Genomic DNA, 25,646 nt, shown 5'->3' with positions numbered 1-25,646 from the left:
GCCCCCCTCCTTCTCACCCAAACTGAAAGATGTATTAGTCCACAACTTTTAAATCCTCGACTTGGGAGGCAGCTGTATCTGTAAATTTGAGATCAGGCTGCTCTACACAGTCATTAAGTTCCAGGTCAGCCAAGGTTATATAATGAGACCCTGTCTTGAGACAAAACAATATGTCCAACAACAAAAACAATTAAACCAATTATTACAAGAAACTGTATTTTTATCCAAACACTGTTCCTCTCCATGTCTTATTCTCCCTCCTTGTCCTGTTCCTTGTGTCCTCCCCATTTTCTTCAGATCTAGCTCATTCTTAAGACAGTAAAGTTTCCTGAGGCCACAACTTTGTTGTTATATGGATGCTAATAAGATAAAGCACATGACTTTGTGCTGAACAATGCCTCAAATAGTTGGGTATGGTGATATACACTATAATCCTACCATTCAAGAGAAAGAGGAAAGAGAGTAGGAGAAATTTGAAGTCAGCCTTGGGTATATAGCAACCTTGGGTATAAGGCTAACCTGAGCTATTTTAAAAAACAGTCATATATCTTTTTTTTTTTTTCAATTGAAACGTTCTATCCAGGACAGATATGGAATCTCAGAAGACAAAGGAAGCTAAGGAAAATATAAGCCTCAGGAAGTTCATGAAATTTAATAGCTGAAGAACCTTAGAAAGTTAAAAGATTCACAAATTCCCTCTTAAAGCACACAATTATTGGGAAGCAGAGGACACAGACACACAGACACAGACACAGACACAGACACACAGACACACAGACACACACACACACACACACACACACTTTTCAACAGAGTTGCTTTCAAAAATTGGGCAGGGAACTCCTGTTCTATGGTGGGCCTTTTGGTCACACAGCTGAGTAATCCATGCTCCTATAAGTAAACCCAATAAACTCACAAATTGGTTTGTTCACAGAATTCAAATTGAACATCTGTTCAAGTCACTTGAGGTAAAGTCATGCAACATACTGCCTCAAACACACACACACACACACACACACACACACACACACACACACACTTAAATTTAAAATAAAAGCAAAAACTGTGAGGCCAGGCTTGAAGAGTGTGCATACATGTGTGCTTCCCCCCCCCCTTAGTTATTTCATCAGTGGTGCTGAGGATTGAACCTAGAGCACCCTACCCACACTCTAGGCAAGACTTCTACCACTGACCCATACCTTCAATATAGCAACTTTTATTTTTGGACCAATTCAACAAAGTCCACCATATGTGGAATAAAGACAAGGATGATGGAAAATTTCCTAGATTGCCAGTTTGGTTTGCATTGCTGTTATCTGCTTTTATTACCCTCTGCTCTAAATATCTAAGAGCAAAACAAATACAATAGGGTTATTTTGTTTGTTTTAAAGATTGATTTATGTACATGAGTACATGGTAGCTGTCTTCAGACACACCAGAAGAGGGCATCAGATCCCATTACAGATGGTTGTGACCTACCATGTGGTTGCTGGGAATTGAAACTTAGGACCTTGGAAGAACAGTCGGTGCTCTTAACTTCTGAGCCATTTCTCCAGCCCCCTTGTTTTTGTTTTCTTGAGACAGCCTAGGCTGTCCTGGAGTTAGCTCTGCAGACCAGGCTAGCCTGGAACTCAGAGTCACCTGCCTCTGCTTCCCCAAAGGTGCCATCACCACCAGGTTAAATAAATACAATATTTTACCAGAATGGAGACAAATATAACAAAATGTTACTGTAAAAGGTAGGGGGTCAAGGAACTTTATAATGTACATGTAAATTTAAAATTTCCAAGCATTAGTATGCCACAGTTTTATAAGATCTAGTATTTCTGATTATGAAAGTTCAACACCGGGGGCTGGAGAGATGGCTCAGCGGTTAAGAGCACCCGGCTGCTCTTCCAAAGGTCATGAGTTCAATTCCCAGCAACCACATGGTGGCTCACAACCATCTGTAACGAGATCTGGTGTGTCTGAAGACAGCTACAGTGTACTTATATATAATAAATGAATAAATAAATCTTTAAAAAAAAAAAAAAAAAGAAAGTTCAACACCAACACTAGAACCCATGACTAGGCAACTGTGTTGCTCAAAGTAAAGTCTGAGGTCCAACAACACTGGGACAATTCTGACATTTGTTTGAAACGCAGAACTTTGGGCTCACCCCACCCAACAATCAGGACCTGCCACTTAACACTAAGCTTCCACTCTTCTTTCCTTCTTTATTCCAGACAGGTGTTACCTGGTAGTCAGGCCAGCCTAATTCTGCCTTGGTTTCCAGGGGACTGGAATTGTCACCGTGTAGCTCTGGAGCTCATAGAGAACCACCAGCCTCTGCCTCCTTTCCTGAGTGCTAGGATTAAAGGTGAGTGTGTCACCATGTCCTCACCAGCTATGACTATTTTTAAAGAGTTTTCCAGATCATACAACCTCCAAAGTTAGTATCACAGCAAACAAGAGAGATAATACAAATAGTTGAAGTTAGGGAACAGAGAAAAGGCCCTTTTTATGTTACAGACACCATTAGAAAAGATACTAATGGGGTTGGGGATGTAGCTCAGTGGTAGAGAGCTTGCTAGCAAGCGCAAGGCCCTGGATTCGGTACCCAGCTCCTAAAAAAAAAAAAAAAAAAAAGATACTAATTCTTTAATGGTAGCCCTGCCAGAGAATCACTACATTATCTGGACTATTTAAATAAATAACCCATAAAAAAAGGAAGGAGGAGTCCGCATAGTAGCACACACAGTAGGTGAAGAGAGAAGATCAGAACTAATGGTAAGCCTTCTTTACTGTGAGCTGAGGCTTGCCTGGGCTATATGATACCCTGTTTCTTTATAAACAAATCAAATCAACAGTCAAGGAAAAACTTTTTTCTGTAACATCTTTTTTTAGGGTTTTGTAGCACATAATTTGAACCTAGAAAAAAAAAGTCCCTACTGTAAATCTGAAAACTTAAAACATTAAAGGGGTTGGGGATTTATCTCAGTGGTAGAGTGCTTGCCTAGCAAGCACAAGGCCCTGGGTTTGGTCCCCAGCTCTGAAAAAAAGAAAAAAAAAAAAAAAGAAAAACCCATTAAATACTACATAAAAATCCTATATAAAAGTAACAGAATTATACCACGTAGAAAAAAATAACATATAAACGAACACAAATTAAAAACAATTGTGTGCCAAGGAGTTGAGCCGACAGTACTCAATGAAAAGAACACATGATTTACAGTCCATGAGCATTGGCATCTACCGAAGTCTTAAAGCAACAGCTTCTAGAGAAATATCACATAAAAGGAAAAAGCAACCTACCTGTGCTTAGAAATCTCAGTGCATCTCTTTGAGCAGCATATCCCTTCCTCTAGCTTTCTCCAGAAGTGAATCCCTCCTCTGAATCAATAGCTAGCCCAACAGTCCCTGGCTTCTTTCCTTTACTCCCTGGAGGGAATACTCTCCTAGCTGCCCTGTTCCTTTTAACAGTTCTAATCCATCTCCTCCCTTTCTTGACTCCTGCTTTCATCTTGATTGCTTAAATCTCTCTTCTCTCCCATCTTCCTTGTTTATGCCCACCACACCTTTCATTGGTGTTACTAAACCTCTTTTGTGGAATGATACTAGTAAAAAGGGGGCCTAGGACATTTATCTTCTTTCTTTCTGTAGCTGCTCCTTGTCATGGGTCTTTTCCCTACGTCTCTGAGAGCAATCTGTTTCAGAGCCTAAAGGCTACTTTCATACACACACACACACACACACACACACACACACACACACACACACCCCCCTAAAGGCTACTTTCATACATACACACACACACACACACACACACACACACACACACACACACACACACACACATTACTTTCTCAATTCAAAGGCACTGGGTAAAGAAAGAAAGGCAGACTGTTGCCTTCAACATAAGGGAAAAATTATTTGGTTAAACAGTTCTACTCTGGGGGTTGCAGTATCACTATAAAATGATAACATTGTTTCTTCGGCAATTAGGGTTTTGTTTTTCTTTTGTGGCAGTGCTTGGAATAGAATCCAGGGCCTTGTACCTATGAGAGGCTCTCTGCCGCTCTACGATTCCGTAATAATCCCTATCACAATGGTATTCTCAGACCAGATTCTTATATCTTCTATCATCATGGTGGAAAAATGAAATAAAAAGAGGGGTTACTGATATGGCTTGGCCAGTAAAGTTCTTGCCGAGGCAAACAAAACCATGGGTTTGATCCCCAGTAGCCATGAAAAGTATCATGGTATACAGCATAATCCCAGTATAATATAGCTTAAAAAAAATTAAGGTCATCCTCACATAGAAAGGTCTCAAGTTTACAGTTTCATATCATCATACCGAGCTGCATAGGACCTGTTTGAAAATAAAACAAGTTTTGAGACAGGGTTTCTCTATGTAATAGCCCTAGGTGTCCTGGAACTCTGTAGCAGAGATTTGTCTGTCTCTGCATCCAGAGCACTAGGATTAAAGACATGTGCCACCACATCCAGCTCAAACAATTTTTAAGGAAAAAAAAATTAGCAAATAAACCATCATTTCATCAACTTCTAGACAGAAGAGGAAGGAGGAACTTCATTTGGACTGAGCAAGTGAGATTTTAGACACTTGGGGGTGAAGGGTTAGAAGGAAAACTGGTTCAATTATTTTTCTGACCTTTGAGAGAGTGGATGCAAGGACATAACTCTAACAGAAGACACCTGAAATATCATGCTCTTATGTCATAACCTAACTATAGATCCCTCAGGCAGTCTACTAGATCAATCGCCTTTATCTTTCTCTTGGCAAAAAGAAAAAAAAAAAAAGAAGAAATAAAGAAATCTCTATGCTGTCCAAATATCTCATCTTCAACCTCATTTCACTGTATAGTCTTTGTCAGGTTATTTTTTATGCCTGACTCCACATCTGCTGTTTCTTTTTTTTTTTTTTTTTTTTTTGGTTCTTTTTTTTTTCGGAGCTGGGGACCGAACCCAGGGCCTTGCGCTTCCTAGGTAAGCGCTCTACCACTGAGCTAAATCCCCAACCCCACATCTGCTGTTTCTAATCCTTCTCTTCCACCTCTTAGTTCAGCAATTTGGTTTTTATTGCTTAGAATTCTACTGAATGGCTCTGAGGCAAACAATGACTGTTAATGGGTAAATCCAAAAGGGACTTTTCTGTCCTTATCTGACTTGATCTTCCTGTGGAATTTAATATTCTACCCCAGGCTTTATCCCAGACTTAAGCCAGACCATCTAATAAAAGCTGGACATACATAGGCCACATAGTCCTATCCCTCACAAAACTGCTTTCATTGAGGATTTTGGCACCATGTCCTTGGCTTATACCAAAGGAAACATGGATGAAATTTTATTTGCAATGAGTAGAATGCTTATATAGAAAAACTCCTATTCAAAAAAGCTTATTTTTTTTCTTTTGCCTTAAAGTATTTTTATTTTCTATATATGGGTATTTTGCCTGGGTGCATGTCTGTGCACCATGTGCTGACAGAAGACAGAGAGTGATCTCCTGGAACTACAATTACAACTGTGAGCCACCTTGCAAGTGCTAGAAATCAAACCCAGGTCCACTGTAAGTGCTCTTAACCAACCAGCCAAGGCAAGTACACTCTTTTTTTTAACCTCTTCTTTTATTTTATAAGCTACATAATAAACCTTGTTATGTTTTTTTTTAATACTTTTTTTTTCTTTTCTTTTTTTTCGGAGCTGGGGACCAAATAATCCAGGGCCTTGCGCTTGCTACTGAGCTAAATCCCCAACCCGTTTTGTTTTTTTTTTTTGTTTGTTTTTGTTTTTTTTTTTTAAATTGGTTACATCTTGATCAATTTGTTAATATGTGGTGTTTGAACGAAAATGGCTCCCAAAGACTCATAGGGAATGGCATTATAGGAGTAGTTGTGGCCTTGTTGGACAAAATATGTCACAGGGCTTTGAGAGTTCAGAAGTTCAAGTCAGGCCCAGTATCTTCTTTCTGCCTGCCAATCCAGATGTGTAACTCTCAGCTACTCCTCCACCACCATGTTTGCCTGCATGCTACTATGCTCCCCACCATGACAATGTACTAAACCTCTGAACCTGTCAGTCAGTCCCAATTAAATATTCTCCTAGATAATGAGTTGTATCTACTCACAGTAATAAAACCCTACTTTCTAATTTGTATTTTTTTTACTTTTAAACATATTAATACATTTGCTGTTTGTATTTTCTATATACATATCCCCAAATTCTTTATGTAACAAACTAAAATATAAATTTAAAATCGTATGTATGTATTTTTGATAAACAGATGTTAGAGAAAAGGTATGCAGAAATTTAAATCATTTACAACAAACTTATCAGGAGGAGGAGGAGGAAGAGGAGGAGACCTCAAGCTGGGTATGATGACTCTTGCCAATGTTGATTCAAGGCCAGCCCAGACAATAAGACCCTGTCTCAAGAAACAGCCAGCTGGTGGTGGTGTACACCTTTTAATCCCAGCACTCAGGAGGTAGAAGCAGGTGAGTTTGAGCTCTGCCCAGTCTGGTCCATGACATCCAGATCTATACACACATAACCCCCCCGCACGCACATACACGACATACCCTGTCCCAGGAAAAGAAAAAGAAACAAACAATAGTATGAACTAAAAAAACTGAAATACCTATTTCAAAGTCAACTCAGCACTAGGAGTTGGTGACAAATGCAGTAAAATCTCAGAAATCTTTACTTTAGCCTTAAGGCAGAATATTAGGAATCTGAGGGTGTACTTCCTGAGCTACAGAGAATTCAAGGGCACCCTGAGCTAAGTAAGAGCCAAATCTATAAGATAAAACAGTATATACTACACATACTCAAAGCACCAAATTCCAACTCTAGCATCAGAAAAGAAAAAAAAATGACACAGATGAACAGCTTTTAAATCGGAGGAGGACAAAGGCTATATAATACATACTTAGAAAACAAGGTCATGTTGGTGGTACACATCTTTAATTCCAGCACCAGGGAGGTAGGGGCAGGCAGTTTGATATGAGTTCCAGGCCAGCTTGGTCTACAAAGCCCAAGAGAGCCAAGGCTCTGTTATAGAGAAACACTAAAAAAACTAAAGGGAAATAGGGGTTCAAGGATATAGAAAATAGAGATTATCACCTTAAACAAAATAATGAAAGACTATCAGGGATATATAGCTCAGTTGGTAGAGTATAGTTGCCTAGCATGCACAAAGCCGTATGTTCAATTCTCAGCACTATATAAACTGGGAATGAAGTCAAGTACCTTCAATCCTAGCACTCCAAAGATGGAGGCAGGACAATCTGAAACACCAGGTCACCTTCATCTACACAGGGAGTTTGAAGGAAGCTTGGACTATAGATCTTGTCCAAAAAATAAAAAGTATTTGTAACACCTTTAACAATATATTAATCTTGTTAAATAAAAACAAAGGAACACTAACATTTTTATGTAAAGTAGAACTGTAACGGCCAAAAAAAAAAAAAAAAAAAAAAAGGCTGGGTAAAGAATACAAATATATTACTGGGAAAACCTCCAACAGTTTGCTCAAGTCAATACTCCTTCCAGAGGTACAGGCAAAGGACCAGGAGTTCAAAGACACCATAGGTTCTACCAGACATCCCCATCCCTGAAAAAAACCCCAACCAACCAAAACAACAACCCCCTCACCCCCAATGATTGTAAAAGCAAAGGGCATAGCTCAGTGGCAGAAGGCTTGCTTAGCATGCCTGAGGCTCTGGGTCCCATCCTGTACATGAAATCAAACAAAACCCTCAAACAAATGGGAGCTATAGAAAAAAATATTTGGAACCTTATTAATAGTGGCAGCACTGACTATAGATGTCCAACAGTTTGTCATACTGCAGTGAAACTAGTAACTGATAAAGAATAAATGAATAAAGAAAAGCATGCTCTAGTGAAATGCCACCATTAGCTGAGGGTTGTACATTTTCAAAACTGATGCAAATTGCCCAAGTATCTTTGATAAAGGTTCCATTAATAGGTGGTCATGAACTTCTGATATAGAGTAAAAGGCATGTGCTAGGGTACATGCCTTTAATCCCAGCATTTGGGAGGCAAAGGCAGGTAAATTTCTGAATTAGAGGCCAGCCTGATCTGCAGAGAGAACTCCAGGACAGCCAGGGATACACAGAGAAACACTGTCTCAAAAAACAAAAGAGCAAAGAGATCAGATTAATTAATCACTAATAGAGGACAAATATTGTGTTGTTTTTTTATTATTATTTTAATGTGTGTGAAACACACAACTCTTATAAGGACATCATTTAATTGGGGCTAGCTTATAAGTTCAAGATTCAGTCCATTATCATCAAGGCAGGGACATGACAGCATCCAGGCAGGCGTGGTGCAGGAGGAGCTGAGAATTCTACCTCTTCATCTGAAGGCTGGTAGTGGAAGACTGACTTCCAGGTAGCTAGGGTAAGGGTCTTAAACCCATGCCCACAGTGACACACCTACTTCAAGAAGGCCAGACTGTCTAATCCTGCCTGGGCTGAGAAAATACAAACCAACACAGCTAGTGAGATAGCTTTGCTCTGGCCAGCAGACATGACAACCTGAATTGAACACTAGACTCCCTAAGTAGAGATAACCAGTTCCTGCAAGTTATCTGCTAACATGTCCATGCCACTGTAAATGTGCACTCACACATACATACACAAAAAACTTTAAGCAAGGCCTAGAGTATAAGATACTATCTTCTTTGCCTCAGTTTCCATATCCTTTTTTGGATAATTTTCCAAAAAATAAATAATGGTATCTACTCCACAGATTTCTGTAAAGATTAATAAGAGAACTACTGTATGATAGCAGGTTTCTGGGACCTTAAAGGCCACCATCCAAGATGACAAAGCATTTTAGTAATTTGGTGAACATTTGGCATCCCTTTTTTGTTTGTATTGAGACAAGTTTTCTCTATATAACTCTGGCTGTCCTGAAACTTGCTTTGTAGATCCTGCCTTTGCCTCTCAAACACTAGGTTAAATATGGGTACTACCACCCTCAGCTTGTGCATGCCTTAACTGCCTAAAATTCTAATAAAAAATCTTAAAGTCCCCCATGAAAATGACTTTTTTGGATAATTTTCCAAATTTCTATAAGAGTTAGTGACTGATCAAATACTGAAATGGGGGATTAAGAGTTCTTTAAAGGAACATGACTGCTACACACATGTGGTATTCATATACACATATACTCAGGTACATACATATATCAGAAAAAAAGTTTTGTTTTTGTAAGAAATCAAACTGGGAGGTGTAGTTGGGATCCTAGTATGTTTTATGCCCTGGGCTTGGTCTCTAGTACCACAAAAACAAAATAATAAAACAGGTTTGGGAAATAGCTTAGTAAGTAAAATGTTGGTCACACAAGTGTGAGAGCACAAGTCTAATTCACAGAACCTATCTAAAAAAGCTGGGTGGAAGTGTGGACCTATTATCTCTAAGTCCAGCAGGCCGGTGAACATACTTAAACTGGTGAGCTTAAAGTTCAGTGAGATCCTGGCTCGAAAAATAAATGACAAACTGAAAAAATCATTCAACATTGACCCCTGACTTCTACAAGCACCTGCACACATAGGTTCATATATGTATAAGAATGCGACACATAAAACAATAACTTTTGTGTTTGGTTTTTCTAGCTTGTAGATTGTGTTAGAAATACACTGCATCTTCCTAAAAGGTGGCTCATGAGTCCTAAACATATTCATGATGGGTCGACACCTCTGTCTCCTGCATGGGATACGTGTTGGCCCGGAGATCCCCGTAATAGATCTCCGTAATAAACCTCGCCTTTGCTTTTACATCCCAAAAAAAAAAAAAAAAAATCATGATGAAGGAAGGAAGAGAGTTGAGCACAATCCTTAGTCTGTCAGCACCTAGAGTTTAGGAGTTTGGAGGTGGCCTGGACAACACAGGGGCTCTCATGTTTTAAAAGACAAAGCTGAGAGTATGGTGGTATCTTCAGATACTCAAGGGGCTGAGACAGGATCTTGAATTTGAAGCCAGATTGGGTTATACAGTAAGATTGTATCTATCAAATACACATGTAATAAAAAAACATTCATAATGGTTGATGCTTACTGAATCAAGTTCAGACTCTCTGGTTGAGCTCCCAGCTCTGTACAGTTTGTTCCCATCCCTGCTATTCATCTAACCTCATCTTTGAGTATTCCCTGCTAGGCATCTTTACATCAGATGCCTTGCTCTCTCCTAGCTCAAAACATCTCCTACATCCAAATCTTTTCAACCTTGTCCAGAGCAGACTAACTTTGTTTTTGCTTTAACTGTAACATGATACGCTATGTCTGCATCTCCCTTCAACAAACTAGTTTTTAAAGACAGGAATTACATTTTGCTTCTGTATTCTCTAAAGCAATGGATACAAACCAATATTAGGTAAACAGCAGATACCCACATATTAGTGTCACTGTCAAATGAAATATAAATGGCTTTTGTACAAGGGAAGATAGAACACAAAACACTGATTATATGTTAAGTGAAAACCTAACAATATGAATTTATTTTCCTCATTGTAATGTCATTTTCCTTCCTCCCTCCCATTTTTAGAGACAAAGACTCACTATCTGGCCCTTCGTCTTAGATTTCCTAAACACATCAAGCTAGCACCATCAAATCTGCAATCTCATGCCCACACATTATTTTTGTATTATATACATTTTAACTATATAAAATAATATAGTTAAGTATATTAAATTATTCCTAGAGGAAACTATCAAATAAACACTTCAAATTCATCATTGTACCACTTAGTCATTGGGAGAAAGTTTTATTTTCAACAATCTGTTACTGACAGTAAGATAAAACTGGGTTTGGCTGGATATGGTGGCATATTCCTTCAATCCCAGTGCTCCAGAGACAGGCATTGGATCAATACACATAGAGATGCTGAGAAAAAACAAAAATATGGGTTTTATGGTAGATGCCTACAGTTGTACATGAAAGGCAGAGAAAAGATTATTGCTGAAAATTTTGAGGTCATCCTGATCTACACAGTGTGTTCCAGACCAGCCAGGGATATGTAGTTATTATGTAGTGAGACCTTGACTCAAAACAGCAAATAAGGCCTGTGTGGTGTTGCAAACACTAGAGTCCTAGACTATCACAGGCTACAAAGCTGGAAACCAACCTGAACTATACGAAACTCTAGCTCAAAAGTCCTATATGTAAGCATATATTATAATATCTGCTTGATAGTTTATATAAGAAATTAATTTTCAGGGGCTGGGGATTTAGCTCAGTGGTAGAGCGCTTACCTAGGAAGCGCAAGGCCCTGGGTTCGGTCCCCAGCTCCGAAAAAAAGAACCAAAAAAAAAAAAAAAAAAAAAGAAATTAATTTTCAGTATAAATTTACACTGTGAAGACTAAAAAAAAATCCTACATGAACAAATGAATAGAACTGGGAATATAGCGTGCCCTCTGACAAAGTACCTGCGTAGCATGGACAGAATGGTTAACAAGACAATCTTCACAGCTCTAGGAAACAAGGTAGGGTACTTAGCAATTACTTGTCACCAAAACCAGGTAGACCGATAAACAAAAAGTTGTGGTTTTGTTTATAAAATTGACTCCTGTTGACTGACTTAAGCTCCTTCTGCCTTAGCCTCTCAAGTAGCTCAGATTATAAACCTACAGTAGCAAACCAGGCATACTATATATACTATGCAGAACAACAACAACAACAACAACAACAACAACAACAACAACAACAACAACAAAAGTAGCCCTGGGTTAGATGGCATACACCTTTAATTCCAGAGTTATGTGAATGAGTTTGAAGCCAGCTGGTCTATATAGCATATCCCAAGCCAACTGGAGCTGCCCAGTAAGACCCTATCTCAAAATGATGAAGGAGCCTTCAAGTAGTTCAATTAGTAGAGTACTTGGATCTGATATATATTAAACACTGGGTTTGAATCCCAGCACCACATAAATCATGCTAAGTGCCTACAACCTCAGCACTCAGAAGACAGGCACAAAGATTGGAGCTCAAGGCCAGCCTGAGGCTACAAGAGAACCTTCTTCAAAAAAAGGAAAGAAAAGGAGAGAATGGTAGCTCCATGATTTTACTGGCTTTTAAAAAAAAAAATTTAAAGCAACAATTATGAAAGTCTAACATGAAGGTCACCTGACAAAAGTCAGTATGAACCATAGATATCAACATTTAAGGCAGACTCTTTGATTGCAACTATGTAAATCAGGCTAGTCTTGAGACTTTTACAATCTTTCCTGCCTCTTGCCTCCTCACAAGCTTGTGTAACTCAGTTTAGTTTCCAGATCTTTTGTTTTGTTTTTTAAGACAATGCTTCTCTGTTTATCTTTGGCTGTCCTAAATCTCATCCTGTACATCAGGCTGGCCTCAAACTCACACAGATCCACCTGCCTCTGCCTCCTGAGTGCTGAAATTAAAAATGTGCACTACCAACTCCAGCTTCCAGGTGTTTCTCTACAAAAGACCTTAACTGTATGTGTGTATGTCTGTGCATAAATCTGTGCCAGACCAGGTTTCTCTGTGTCGTCCTGGAACTCCCATCTGTATACCAGGCTGCTCTCTGCCTCCATACCTGGCAATTTTTCTTTTCTTCCTTCCTTCCCTTCCTTTTTTAAGACATATTTTATTATGGCCAGACTGCTTGTGAATCTTCCTCAGCCTCCAAAGAGTGTTAGGATTACAAGTGGGTGCCATCACATAAGCTTATGATTCCATACATGAATATGTTTTTTAAAAAGGCTACCTGGGTCAGGATTACAAGCGTGTGATATCAGGCCAGACAGACAAACATATGTTAAAGAAAAAAGAAAAGGGGAAAAAAAAAAAAAAAGAAGACTAGCCAGGTGTCACAAGCCTTTAATCCCAGGAGGCAGGGGAATGTAAAGTTTGAGTTCAAGAATTACAAATTCTGGCTTTGGAGGGAGCCAATCTGGTCACACAGTGATTTTGATGTCAGCCTAGACTATGTGAGACTCTGTCTAAAGAAACTGCAAGAGGTGTTATGAGAGATAGTTCAATGGTTAAGAGCATATACTGCTTTTTCAGAGGACCCAAGTTTAGTTCTTAGCACTCAAAGCAGTATGTACAACCGCCTGAAACTCTAGCTCCAGGTCCAATAGTTCTGACCTCCGAATGTATTTACACTCATAAGCACATCCACACACCCCACACACTCACACATCCACCCCACCCCAACACCTTTTAATCAAAAAGATACCAGATGCTTAAAAAAAAAAAGATTAGTAGCTCCTTAGCAAGTTGAAAGAAGTGGACAAAGGTTCCAAGTGAAACAGAGAGAGCACAAGCAGTAGTGGCATCATCCAACTGGTAACACTGTTCATACAAGCTTTCTACATAGGACTTAGTTCTTAGTCTCCTCACCTGACAGCAAGACAGGCAAAGAAAAAAAAAAGCAGCTAAATAATAGGATGAGTGCTGTGAAGAGAGGTAACGTGGCTGGAGAGATGGCTCAGCAATCATTAAAGGTTAAGCTCACAACCAAAAACATAAGATGGGTTAAGGTACTTCCTACCACTTTGGCAGAGAAGGCAACTTGTGTGGACAAAAAAAGAATTTCAAGAGCCAAGCATAGTGGCCCATGCCTCCCAGCACTTGGAGGCAGAAGTAATAGATCTCTGTGAGTCTAATCTACAGTAAGTTACAGGACAGCCAGGGCGACATGGTGTGACCTGGTCTCAAAAACAAAACCAAAAAAAAAAAAAAAGAACTTCAATAAGAGAATGACTAAAGCTATATAATGTCTTTCACACAAGACTTATCTGGTATGTATGAACATTTTGCCTGCACATATGTATGTGCACCTCGTGTGCCTAGAGGCCAGGGAGGCCAGAAGAAGGCATCAGATCTCTTAGAACTGCATTTACCTGCATTTGTAAGCTGCTCTGTGAATACTGGAAACAGAAATCCCATTTTCCACAAGAGCTTTCAACTGCTGAGCCTTCTCTTCAGCCCCATAATGTTCTACCCTCAACCTCATATTGGTAGTGGTTCTGGAGACTGAATCAAGTGCTTAACAGACACCTAGACTGTAAATAAAGCATGTGCTAGTCCCCTGGTTCATTCCCCAGTACCACAAAACCCAAAAGCCTCAAATGTACAATTGTGATCTGGTTTTAGAGCTCATTAGTATTAATGGAAGGCTGGGTCCCAAGCAACTTCTCTACAACTCTAGGGTAAAGCAACCTGATACCTCCCCTTCCCTGATTTTCCCAAGAGTGACCAGAGCCTCCTTTATCCCTAAGCAGCAGTTCAGACGCATTATCTCTGAACAGTCCTTCTGTCAGTTAGAACACTAAAAAAAGCTGAAATTGTGGTAAGCTTATCACTAATAATTACAAAAAAAGGAACGAAACACACACACGCACACACACACACACACACACACACACACACACACACACAATCTAGGGTTTATACAGAGCTAACAGATAACCTATTTTGGGGGGAGAGGGGTGCAGCCAGGAGCAGTGGTTCTTAAAGCTTTTTTAAAAAAATATCAGGGGTTGGGGATTTAGCTCAGTGGTAGAGTGCTTGCCTAGCAAGCACAAGGCCCTGGGTTCGATCCCCAGCTCCGAAAAAAAGAAAAAAAAAAATCAGAATCACCTGATGAACTTAAAAAATACATAGATCTCAGAGATTCTGATTCAGAAGACAGAGGATAGATAAAACCTTATTTCATAAGGTTCCCTGGTCACCAGGTATGACAACAGATCCTGTTTATAATTTAAGCACTTGGGGAGAAGACAAGTGATTTCAGACTATAATCATATCTCATATAGAATTTATGTTCCACAGTTTCAAAGTTACTGGCCTAAAATATAATACTTTAAATATAGGTTTCTATTTTTCTTTTTTCTTTTTTTTCTTTTTTTCTTTTTTTTTTCGGAGCTGGGGACTGAACCCAGGGCCTTGCGCTCTAGCAAGCGCTATACCACTGAGCTAAATCCCCAACCCCGGTTTCTATTTTTCTAATATGATGTTCCCCCCACTTTTTTTTTTCTTTTTTTTTCGGAGCTGGGGACCGAACCCAGGGCCTTGCGCATGCTAGGCAAGTGCTCTACCACTGAGCTAAATCCCCAACCCCATGTCCCCCCCACTTTTCAGACAAGACTTAACACTGGCCTCAAACTCACTGATGGAGTCCTCCATCTCTGGAGTACTAGGAATGCAAGTATGAGCTATAATATCTGGCTTGTATATTTTTAGATAAAAATCTGCAAAGCTGCTAGGTGTGGTGGTGCATGACTTTAATTCTAGCATAAGGAGGCAGAGGCAGGAGGATCTCAGAGTTCAAGGATTACACAGAGAGACCCTGTCTCAAAAAGACAAAAAACCTACAAAGTCATCTCGAATTAGTTATATCTCACAGAAGAAGGCTTCAAGTTTCACCTCTACCCTCGGGCACCAGCGACATACTGAAAGATAACTTTCTTAGGAGGGAAAAACAAGCTTCAGGGTTGTGATGCATCTCAGTATGTCACTAACCTGTACTACCACACAAACATTACTTGATAGAACCACCACCATTTCTATTTAGCTGGAGGTGGGGGGTGGGGAGAGGTCCTATAAGGTTAACTTTAAGTCAGAAATCTCACACCTTATATTCAACAACAAATGTCTATACCACATAGCACAATGGTAAGAATAAATAGCAACGGGGTTGGGGATTTAGCTCAGTGGTAGAGCACTTGCCTAGCAAGCGCAAGGCCCTAGGTTCAGTCCTCAGCTCCGAAAAAAAGAAAAAAAGAAAAAAAAAAAAAAAAAGAATAAATAGCAACATAATGCTCTTAACACAGATTAAGACTAGTTGGGAACAACTCCCAACATTCTCAGTGAATATAATAGTATCATAGAATACAACATGGATAATAAAAGAAATATTTAACAGAAAAAAATCTGAAAAGCAAAATTACATATATATCACATACTAATTGAAATTTAAATAACAAAGAAATATTAGGTTTCTAAAACAACTTGTCAAACAGGACACTTCTTAGAAATACAGTGTTCTGTTTAGGAGCACCAGAGGGAAGTTTCTTTGTACTGTACAGAGACTAACAATGGACACCCAATTAGTGAACCTTGACCCTAAAAGTAGCAGTCAATGGTATATATTTATGGAGAATATAACACATAAAAATGAAAATCCTACCTAGGAAGCGCAAGGCCCTGGGTTCGGTCCCCAGCTCCGAAAAAAAGAACCAAAAAAAAAAAAAAAAAAAAAAAAGAAAACCCAAGGATCTAGCCAGCTAAACCAAAGAATGTGTATACAAAAATGATGTTAGAATTGGAGTTATAGCTGAGTGCGAGGAATCTAATCCTGGTTCTCTGCCAAGAGCAGCAAGCACTAAGACATCTATCTCTCCAGCTCCATGACACTTCCCCCCAGCACTGGTAACTGAACCTGCTTCACAGTAACAGGAAAGGCTTCTAACACTATGCTGTATCCTCGACCCTCAAAATTCAGTATAAACTGTTAATTAAAGGAGTATGCTGGGCCTGATAGGATGGCTCAGGGGTAAAGGCACTCGCAACCAAATCTGATGGTCTGCATTTGGTCCCTAGAATTTACCTGGTGGAGAGAACTGACTCCTCCAAGTTGTCCTCTGACCTCCAATAAGCAAAAGAACACAACAAACATAACAAACATGTATGTGTACACACACACACACACACACACACACACACACACACACACACACACACACGATTGAGACAGCTAGGCCTGGTGGTATATGCCTGGAATTGTAGCACATGGGAGGCTGGAACAGAATTATCACTCATTTCGGCCTCAAAGTCTAGGCTATCTGACAGTCAGAGCTGTCACAACAAGCCAGTCAGCAAGCATTAGCAACAAAAACATCACTTCTCTGAAATGTCTCCACTATGATGCCCATAAATAACACTTTCCATTCTAGGCATTCAGACATCATTTTGTTGAAGAAAGACCTTACTTTTCAAGACAATATTGCACTCTGCTTCAAATATGGTGATTTATTTAAATATATTTTTTTTGTTTTGTTTTTGACCAAGGTCTCACTAAGCAGCCTTGGCTGGCCTAAAACTCAGAGATCTGCCTCCCTCTGTCTTCCCAGCTCTAGGATTAAAGGTATGTATGCACCACTACACCTAGCAAATGTAACAATTTTTAAAAGTTACTTCTAGCTAAATCATTTAAGTCACTACACCCTAAATAAGGAAAATGGTCAATTTTATGCTTGGCTTCAAGTGCTGAAAAATTGTATCACCTCGTACCCTGAAGGCATTCATATCCAAATTTGAAAAATAGGGACCAAATACAAGTAGGTCAACTAATAACACTTAAAAATGAGCAGCACGGGGGTTGGGGATTTAGCTAAGTGGTAGAGCACTTGCCTAGCAAGCGCAAGGCCCTGAGTTCGGTTCCCAGCTCCGAAAAAAAAAAAAAAAAAAAAAGAAAAAGAAAAACGAAAAAAAATAATAATAAAATAAAAAATGAGCAGCACGTTCCTATTCCACTCTCCAAATTAGTAAAGTTCACGATTTCTCAGCAGTTCTCAAGTCACTGTTGTTCCCTTCAGTAGCTTGTGAGCAAGGGATCAGTACCAGCACTCCTATAAAAACCCACAGGGTATAATTTATGAAGAACACTGCTATACAAACCTTGCTCTTCTTATGTGTAAAACAGGCTTGCAGGACAGAGCTTTCATTCCTAGTCCCTTCTCTCTGTTCTAGTTTATAAGAAAAACTCTAGCCATGTGGCAGCGGCACATGCCTTTAATCCCAGCAACCAGTAGGCGGAAGCAGGCGGATCTCTGAGTTTGAAGCCAGGAAGCCAGACTGGGCTACAAAGTGAGTTCCAGGACAGCAAGTGTTAAACACCAAGAAACTCTGTCTTAAACTTGAAAAACCAAAAAGCAAAACGACAAAAGGGAAAAAAAAGTTCTAGTAACCACTTAAATAGACTTGTGACATACATATTAGCATTTGAAGTTTCCATCTCTACTGTGGGTGAGATGGCACAGTGGGTAAAGGCACTTTGCCACCAAGCTTGATGACCTGAACTCAATCCCTGAAAAACATATAGTGAGAGAGAATGATTCCCAAACTTGTTCTCTATGCTCCACACATGCAGCATGCCCCCAACTGATACACAACAAACAAATGTGTTTTTTTAAATGAACTTCAAAGTCTAAATTCCTTTTTCTTTTACAGAAATATAATTATTTGTGTAATCCCAAGGGTAAAAAAAGACGTGCTTTTGTTAGCATGAAAAGAGGTAATCTTATATCAGATCCTACTTAGTTAGTTAGTTAAATCTCAAAACAGAACAGATCCTCAATGGAGAAGATCCTTGAGATATGGTATGGTATGATATGATATGATATGATACATTATCTAACAGCAAAGAGTACAGGTTGGCAATCATTGATGACTATCATAATATAACATAAAGGAAACATGGGCTAGTTAGACTAACTTCGATTAAGAAAAATTTTTATCCCAGATACTAGATATTCCAAGAAAAAAAAGTCGTATTATAAAATTATAAAACTATAAACTGTCATTCACCATTTCACATTGTCCAACCCCCCAAAGGTCAAAACATAGAACCCAAAAGGTTTCTACAGAAAGACATCATATCTGCTTTGTCAACCAACTAGTATATGTACTAACAGTTTCATACCCACAATCTCATAATATAGAAACTGTTCTTGTATACTCTGAATTATCCAATGTGCTGCATCTCCTATGCTCGAAACTATCCAGAAAATTCTCTACACCAAACGAGGTGACATTACATCATACTCTTCCCCTCCCCTCCCCACTCCACCAAGAGTCCTGGAGAGTAAACTTAGGTTCCTGAGTGCTGGCAGGGATTAGAGACATAGGCCACCATGCCTATTTTCTAACTGTATTTTTCCAAGGGTGGCTTCAACTTCTGATTCTCCCATATAAGGAACCATAGGCCTGTGCCACTGGGCCCAGCTAGTCTCTTTTTAAAGAGCAAACAATGGAATAGGCATTTACCTCTCCGTGGCTGCAAAATCAGTTTGAGGAAGGACAACAGAACCCAGATCTCCGGTCCCTAGCTTCAAGTCTGCCTGCTAGTGCATCATGTTCTTTGGTTCTAGATTTGTGGTCATTCTAAAAGAAAAACAGAAAATCATTTAATGAAAACAGCAAATTCACATAAATACACCATACAACATAAAAAAAGAGCAAACTGTAAGATTATTATGAGTGGGAGGAAAAAAAACAATAGACTAGCTAGTTGTGGTAATGAAGGCCTACAATGTCAGCACCTGGGAAGCAAAGCAGGAGAACTGCCAACAATCCAAAGCCAACCTGGGCTACAAACCAAGATCCTTTCTCTCTCTTTTTTTTTTTTTTGGTTCTTTTTTTCAGAGCTGGGGACCGAACCCAGGGCCTTGCGCTTCCTAGGTAAGCGCTCTACCACTGAGCTAAATCCCCAGCCCCAAGATCCTTTCTCAAAAATGACAAAAGTGGGGCTGGGGATTTAGCTCAGTGGTAGAGCGCTTGCCTAGGAAGCGTAAGGCCCTGGGTTCGGTCCCCAGCTCCGAAAAAAAGACCAAAAAAAAAAAAAAAAAAAAAAAATGACAAAAGCCCACCATCAAACAATAAACTGCTACTATACTGACTAACTCTTCTATGAATGTCTGTCATGCCAACAATATAACACTGATGTACTTTTCAGCCATTCACCGAATATCTAGATTTAAAGGATTTGTGATTGTTAAAACAGTACTCTTATAATCATGGCATATATACTCAAAACTACCAAAAATTCCTATAGTTGAAATAACAATCTTTTAGCAGTTTGTTTCCTTATCTTCAATAAATAGTGAGTAGTGTTACTGATGAAGTTAGTTTGCACCACAAACTAGTAAGTTTATTAACAAAGGAAGCTCTCGCTGAACTTTGAAAAATCCTTGATACACAATAATCAGATACTTGTTTCTTTTTTTTTTTTTTTTTTTTTGTTCTTTTTTTTTTTCGGAGCTGGGGACCGAACCCAGGGCCTTGCGCTTCCTAGGCAAGCGCTCTACCACTGAGCTAAATCCCCAACCCCCAGATACTTGTTTCAGTGAAATAATGAATGCATTATTTTTCCTCCCTAAATTACCAATAAGTTGCCATGTTTCAAGTAATGGTGGAATGAAATCTATCTCTACTTAAAAAGAGAGAGAGAGGGAGAGAGCCAGGTCTAATGACCCAATACCTTTTAATCCCAGTTCTCCAGACCCCAGAGTCAAAGGCAGAAAGATCACTCCAAATTTGAGGCCAGCCTCATCTACACAACAAATTCCACGACTGTATGGCTTCTTAAGAAAGACCATGCCCGGGGGAGTGGGGGGGGTGGGAAGGGGCAGGCAGACAGAGACAGACAGAGAGACAGAGAGAATCCCCCAAGTGAAATACTCTTTAAGAGTATTTGTTCAAAGGGGCTGGGGATTTAGCTCAGTGGTAGAGCGCTTACCTAGGAAGCGCAAGGCCCTGGGTTCGGTCCCCAGCTCCGGAAAAAAAAAAAAAAAGAGTATTTGTTCAAAGATGGTGGTATATACTCACAGTCTCAGCACTTGCAAGACAGAAGTGGAATTATGAGTTTGGAGACTATCTTTAAAAACAACAAAAAGGGAAAAGGGCTGGAGGAATGGCTCAGCAGTAAAGAGCACTCGCTGCTCTTGCAGAGGACCCAGGTTCAGGTCCCAATACCCACATGGTGGCTTATAATTACAATTGTCTGTAAATCCAGTTCCAGGGACTCTGATCCCCTCTGTCCTTCATCGGTACCAAGTATGCATGTGGAATATATAAATACATCAGGCAAAAATTTTCATACCCAAAAAGTTTAAAAAATTCTTTTAACAAAGAATTTTTAAAAATGATATATAAGGTACAACAACAACAACAACAAAACCCATCTCATAATTTAACTAGCTCAATAAAACTGACGTAATACCTTTAAAACTCAAGATAATGGACTGAGGAGATAGCTTTGCAGTTAAGAACACTGGCTGCTCTTCCAGAGGACCTGGGTTTAATTCCCAGCACCCACATGTCAGCTCAAAAATGTAACTCCAGTTCTAATGGATATGATACCCTCACACAGACATACATGCAGTCAAAACACCACTGTACATAAAATAAAAATAAATTTAAAAAAACAACCAAACAAAACCCCTTCAAGATAAAAAGATGGCATGGCTCTTTTGTTGGACGATAGTTTAACATAAACTTATTCTTGTCTTAAAAAATAATTTCATATTGAAGTCCATATCACCAAGGGGAACAGTATTTACATCCCTGGGGGAAAAAAAACCTTATTATTCCAGAATAAAGATCAAGTATATGAAAAATACCACTCCTGGGTTGGGGATTTAGCTCAGTGGTAGAGAGCTTGCCTAGCAAGCGCAAGGCCCTGGGTTCGGTCCCAAGCTCCGAAAAAAAAGAAAAAAAAAAAAAAAAAGAAAAAAAAAAAACCACTCCTGAGGTATATGCTAATAATCTATGTAATGCTCCAAACTTTACATTCAAATACTAAACCACTGAAAAAACACACAAAAATATTGGCCAGAAGGATCAGATGATAGTGACTAGAAAGTCTGTATGGTATTTCCCCCCTAAACCTGTAGGGTAATATAAGTTTTTAATTTCAATACTTGAGAGACAAAGGTAGGACCAAGGCTTTGGATTTCTAGGCCAACCAGGACATTTCACAACCTGTCTCATAACTAGCTTTTCTTAAAAGGATTAAAAAATAAAAATAAGCGATGTTTTTATTTTATGCATGAGTGTTTTGCCTACATGTACATAAGTACACGGAGGCCAGAAGTCAGGAGAGTTAATATCCCCCAAACAGGCATTAAGAGATAGTTGTGAGCCACCCACCATGTAGATGGAACAGAAACTGGATCCCTGCTTCTGTTAGAAAGTGTTCTTAACTACTGACCATTTCTCCAATCTCAGAAGGGTTCTTTTTGTTGTTTTGTTTTAGTATTTAAGACAGGAATCATTACATAGGCTAGGATGGTCTCAAACTCATGATCCTCCTGCCTCAGCCTCCTGAGTACTGAAATTACAGGCTTGTACCACCATGCTTGGCTTTAAGTGTTTTTGAAAATAAATGGGATATGACAAACCTACATATTTGAGAGCAGCTCCCTGCAACATTATACCTATTGTTCTTCCTAAACCTGGAAACTCTGAAGTTATTTAAAGGATCTATTTTTACCAATAGTTTGAAGCCATCTAGAGCCAAGACATATAAATAGGATATAAAGATGACCAAGTCAGAGTTCCTACATTTGGCGGGGAGGGAAGAGTGGGGATGCCTGTGCAGATGATGATGTGGGATGGTTGTAACACTAGCAGCATCCCTAAGAGAAAAAAAAGGCTCAAATGAAACTTTCTGCCAGTTAAGTACAACTGTTCAAGATTCTGTCACAAGACTCCTCCCTACAGCATTAGTCAGCCACATGTAGACTCTGCCAAGGAACTCCCAAGCCACTTATTAGTCCCAGTTGGGTTCCTTTAGTTCTGAATATCCTCTTTAAAAATCCTAAAACTCTCTAGAACACATCTTTTTTTTTTTTTGTTTGTTTGTTTTTTTTGAGCTGGGGACCGAACCCAGGGCTTTGCGCTTCCTAGGTAAGCGCTCTACCACTGAGCTAAATCCCCAGCCCCTCTAGAACACATCTTAAAGTTAACTTTTGTATCTCTTAAATTTTCTTAGAAGGTTGGAGAAACTTCTAAGAATTTTTCAACTACTCTTAAATAATCAGGATTTTCTTATGTGCGCAGACATTCATGTAACTGTGTCACATTATTGATTTAAGTAAGTTAAATCCTTGGGCTGGGCAAAATGACTCTGTCAGTAGAATCTATTTCCAGGAAAGCCTAATGACCTGAATTCAGAATCCAAGTAAAACCCCAGGGTTTTAATCCCAACACTCAAGAGGCAGAAGTAGACAGATCAAGTGGTGTGAGGCCAGCCTGGTCTATATAGTTCCAGGACAAACAGGGCTATGGAGGGGTTTTTTTGTTTTTTGGGTTTTTTTGTTTGTTTGTTTTTTAAAAAAGGAAAGAAAAGTGTGTGGGGTTAGGGTCTCCAAGAAGTCAGGTGTGATAATGGCCCAAGACTTCAATCTTAGCCCATGGAAGGCAAGGGCAGGCAGATCTGTTCAGCAACAACTTAGTCCGAATAATATGTTCTAGACCAACCAGGGCTCCAAAAAGGAGAAAATGGACTTCACAGTGCTGTCCCACTTACACACACACACACACACACACACACACACACACACACACACACCCCTGCCTGCACTCACACACACAAAGGCCACTGGACAGAGTGGCTCATGTCTTTTATCATGATCAGAAGCAGGTGGATCTGAGTAGGGAATCTAGCCTGTTCTACACAGTCAGTTCCTGGCTAGCCAGAGTTATACAGTGAGACACTATCTCAAAATAAAAACAACAACAAAAACTTAAAAACATTTTTTATTTTTTTGGTTTCGAGACAGGATCTAAGTAGTGCAGATTGATCTTAAACTCAGCCTGCCTCTGACTTTCAAGAGCTGGGATTAAAGATACATGACACTATATCAACCAATTCACCCCAATTTATTTTTCTTATATATTTAGTTGTTTCCTTCCCACTTAAAAAATCATAACAAAATAATAGATTTCATGACACTTCCAAAGGAATCATTGTACTTTGCTAATATTTGCTATTTGTTCCAGTAATATTGGAGACTAAATTTAGCCACTCACTCCTGACCAGTCCTAACTTTAAATGTGTTTGGATTAAACTTGTAATCCCAGGTATTTGGGAATTAGGATTGAAAATGGGAGGCTAGGGGTTGGGGATTTAGCTCAGTGGTAGAGCGCTTGCCTAGGAAACACAAGGCCCTGGGTTCGGTCCCCAGCTCCGAAAAAAAGAACCAAAAAAAAAAAAAAAGAAAGAAAAAAAAGAAAATGGGAGGTTACATAGTAACTTCAAGGCCAACCTAGACAACTTAATGAGACTTTACCTCAAAACTAGAAAGGGGCTAAGGAAATAGCTCAGAGGTAGACAGCACTTGCCTAGCTTACCCAGGGCCCTGAGTTCAAACCCAATACTACAAAAACAAATCCCAACCACACTTAACTCCCATATTCCTGCTTCTACTTCTGAAGTACGGTATTCGCTACCACTGGGAACTTGTGCAGCTTCTTTTAATAAACAAAATATGGCACTTCTGAAACACAAACTTGACATTAAAACTCTAAAGAATGTAATAAATGTCATAGTTTAGCCTAATATATTTAAAAAAAATAGTTCTATTAAGGCTGGCACTCTAACTAGATTACTACATTTAGCACAATTTTATTGTGAGGGAGGGTGAGGAAGAACATTCTGGAGAATTAAAAAAGGACTGAGGTGCTGCTGAATGACTAGGAATATAGCTCAAAGGCAGCACACTTGCATAGACTGCACAATCATCACAAAAACAAAGTTTCATAGGATTTCAATGTGGCTAGTGTGGCCTAACTAGCCAGAGAATCCTAGGTTCATTTGAGGGAGGGCATCAAGGCTGGGGAGTGTTGAAAGAATGACATACAATGTGGGTTGCCAGGATCTACAAACTGAAATCACACAGTGAACAACACAATCTTTCAATCAAGAAGATTGAAGCAAATCGTTGGAGTACATCTTTAACCACAGCACGAGAAAGAAGACAGAAGCAGGTGAATCTGAGTTCGAGGCCATCGTAGTCTACAGAGTTCCAAAATAGCCAGAGCTACACAGAGGAAGTGTGTGTGTGTGTGTGTGTGTGTGTGTGTGTGTGTGTATTGTGTTAAAGTGCCTCATTATCTTTTCTTTCTGAAAAGTGTCAACCTAGACTTTCTTTTCTCAAGAACCTAAGTCACACATCAGTGGCTAATTGGTCATAAAATGAGTGGGCATGAAAAGGTTACTCCAGCAATTTATCAAAGGAAGCTTTTAAATGCAAAAGACTTAAAGCCAGGATAAATACCCTGTTTAATTTCTTTTCCTGTCTACGGAGGCCTTGGAATTTTAGCTTTCTAAACTCCAAAGTAGTAAGCCTCTTTGCTAATGTTTACCTAATGCTAAACTCAATACAGGAAGTCAGATACTAAAGAGTAGTTACATTAGGCACAGATATTTATAAACCATCTGCTGCAAGTGACCCAGGATTCAATTACAACATCAACCCTCACATTTCATCGAACAGTCAAATTACCAGTCTAGTAGTCAAGAGTAAATTCATTCTACCCTACTGGCGCATTAGATCAGTTTGCACAATCCTAGAGGGGTTGAACTGTCTTAGCCTAGCCCTAGAGCATCAGGTCCTAAGAGGAGTATGAAGTTAGCGTACGGACATTTTAAATAAAAGGCAAACTCCAGCGTCGCCTGTACAATCGCAACCAGTCCATGCTCCCGAATTTATGAGTTTATCACATCACTTGAGAATGAAATTAAGTTTCAGTCCCTTTGAGATCTCTGAACGCACAAAGTCTGACTGCTATCGTTTCAAGGGGCTGAAGAGTGCGAACACAGCTGGAGAAAAATTACTTGGTGTAGAAATTGTCTTTTCCGCGCACC

At 39.4% G+C, this 25,646-nt stretch overlaps 1 protein-coding gene across 4 annotated transcripts in view; it reads right to left on the bottom strand.

Annotated features, from left to right (window-relative positions):
- Positions 1 to 25,646, bottom strand: part of Ctcf (CCCTC-binding factor) — a 49,326-nt gene that overhangs the window by 22,640 nt on the left and 1,040 nt on the right. For all 4 annotated transcript variants that reach the window (XM_087595270.1, XM_087595271.1, XM_087595272.1 and 1 more), the window contains 1 exon segment: positions 19,043 to 19,159. The gene's annotated coding sequence lies outside the window, so the exon portion shown is untranslated.

The sequence above is a fragment of the Rattus norvegicus genome, chromosome 19 (genome assembly GCF_021556685.1).
Source record: "Rattus norvegicus strain SHRSP/BbbUtx chromosome 19, alternate assembly SHRSP_T2T, whole genome shotgun sequence".
In the NCBI taxonomy this organism is placed as follows: Eukaryota; Metazoa; Chordata; class Mammalia; order Rodentia; family Muridae; genus Rattus; species Rattus norvegicus.
Note: the sequence above shows the minus strand (reverse complement) of the source record. Positions and strands in the feature narration are given on the sequence as shown.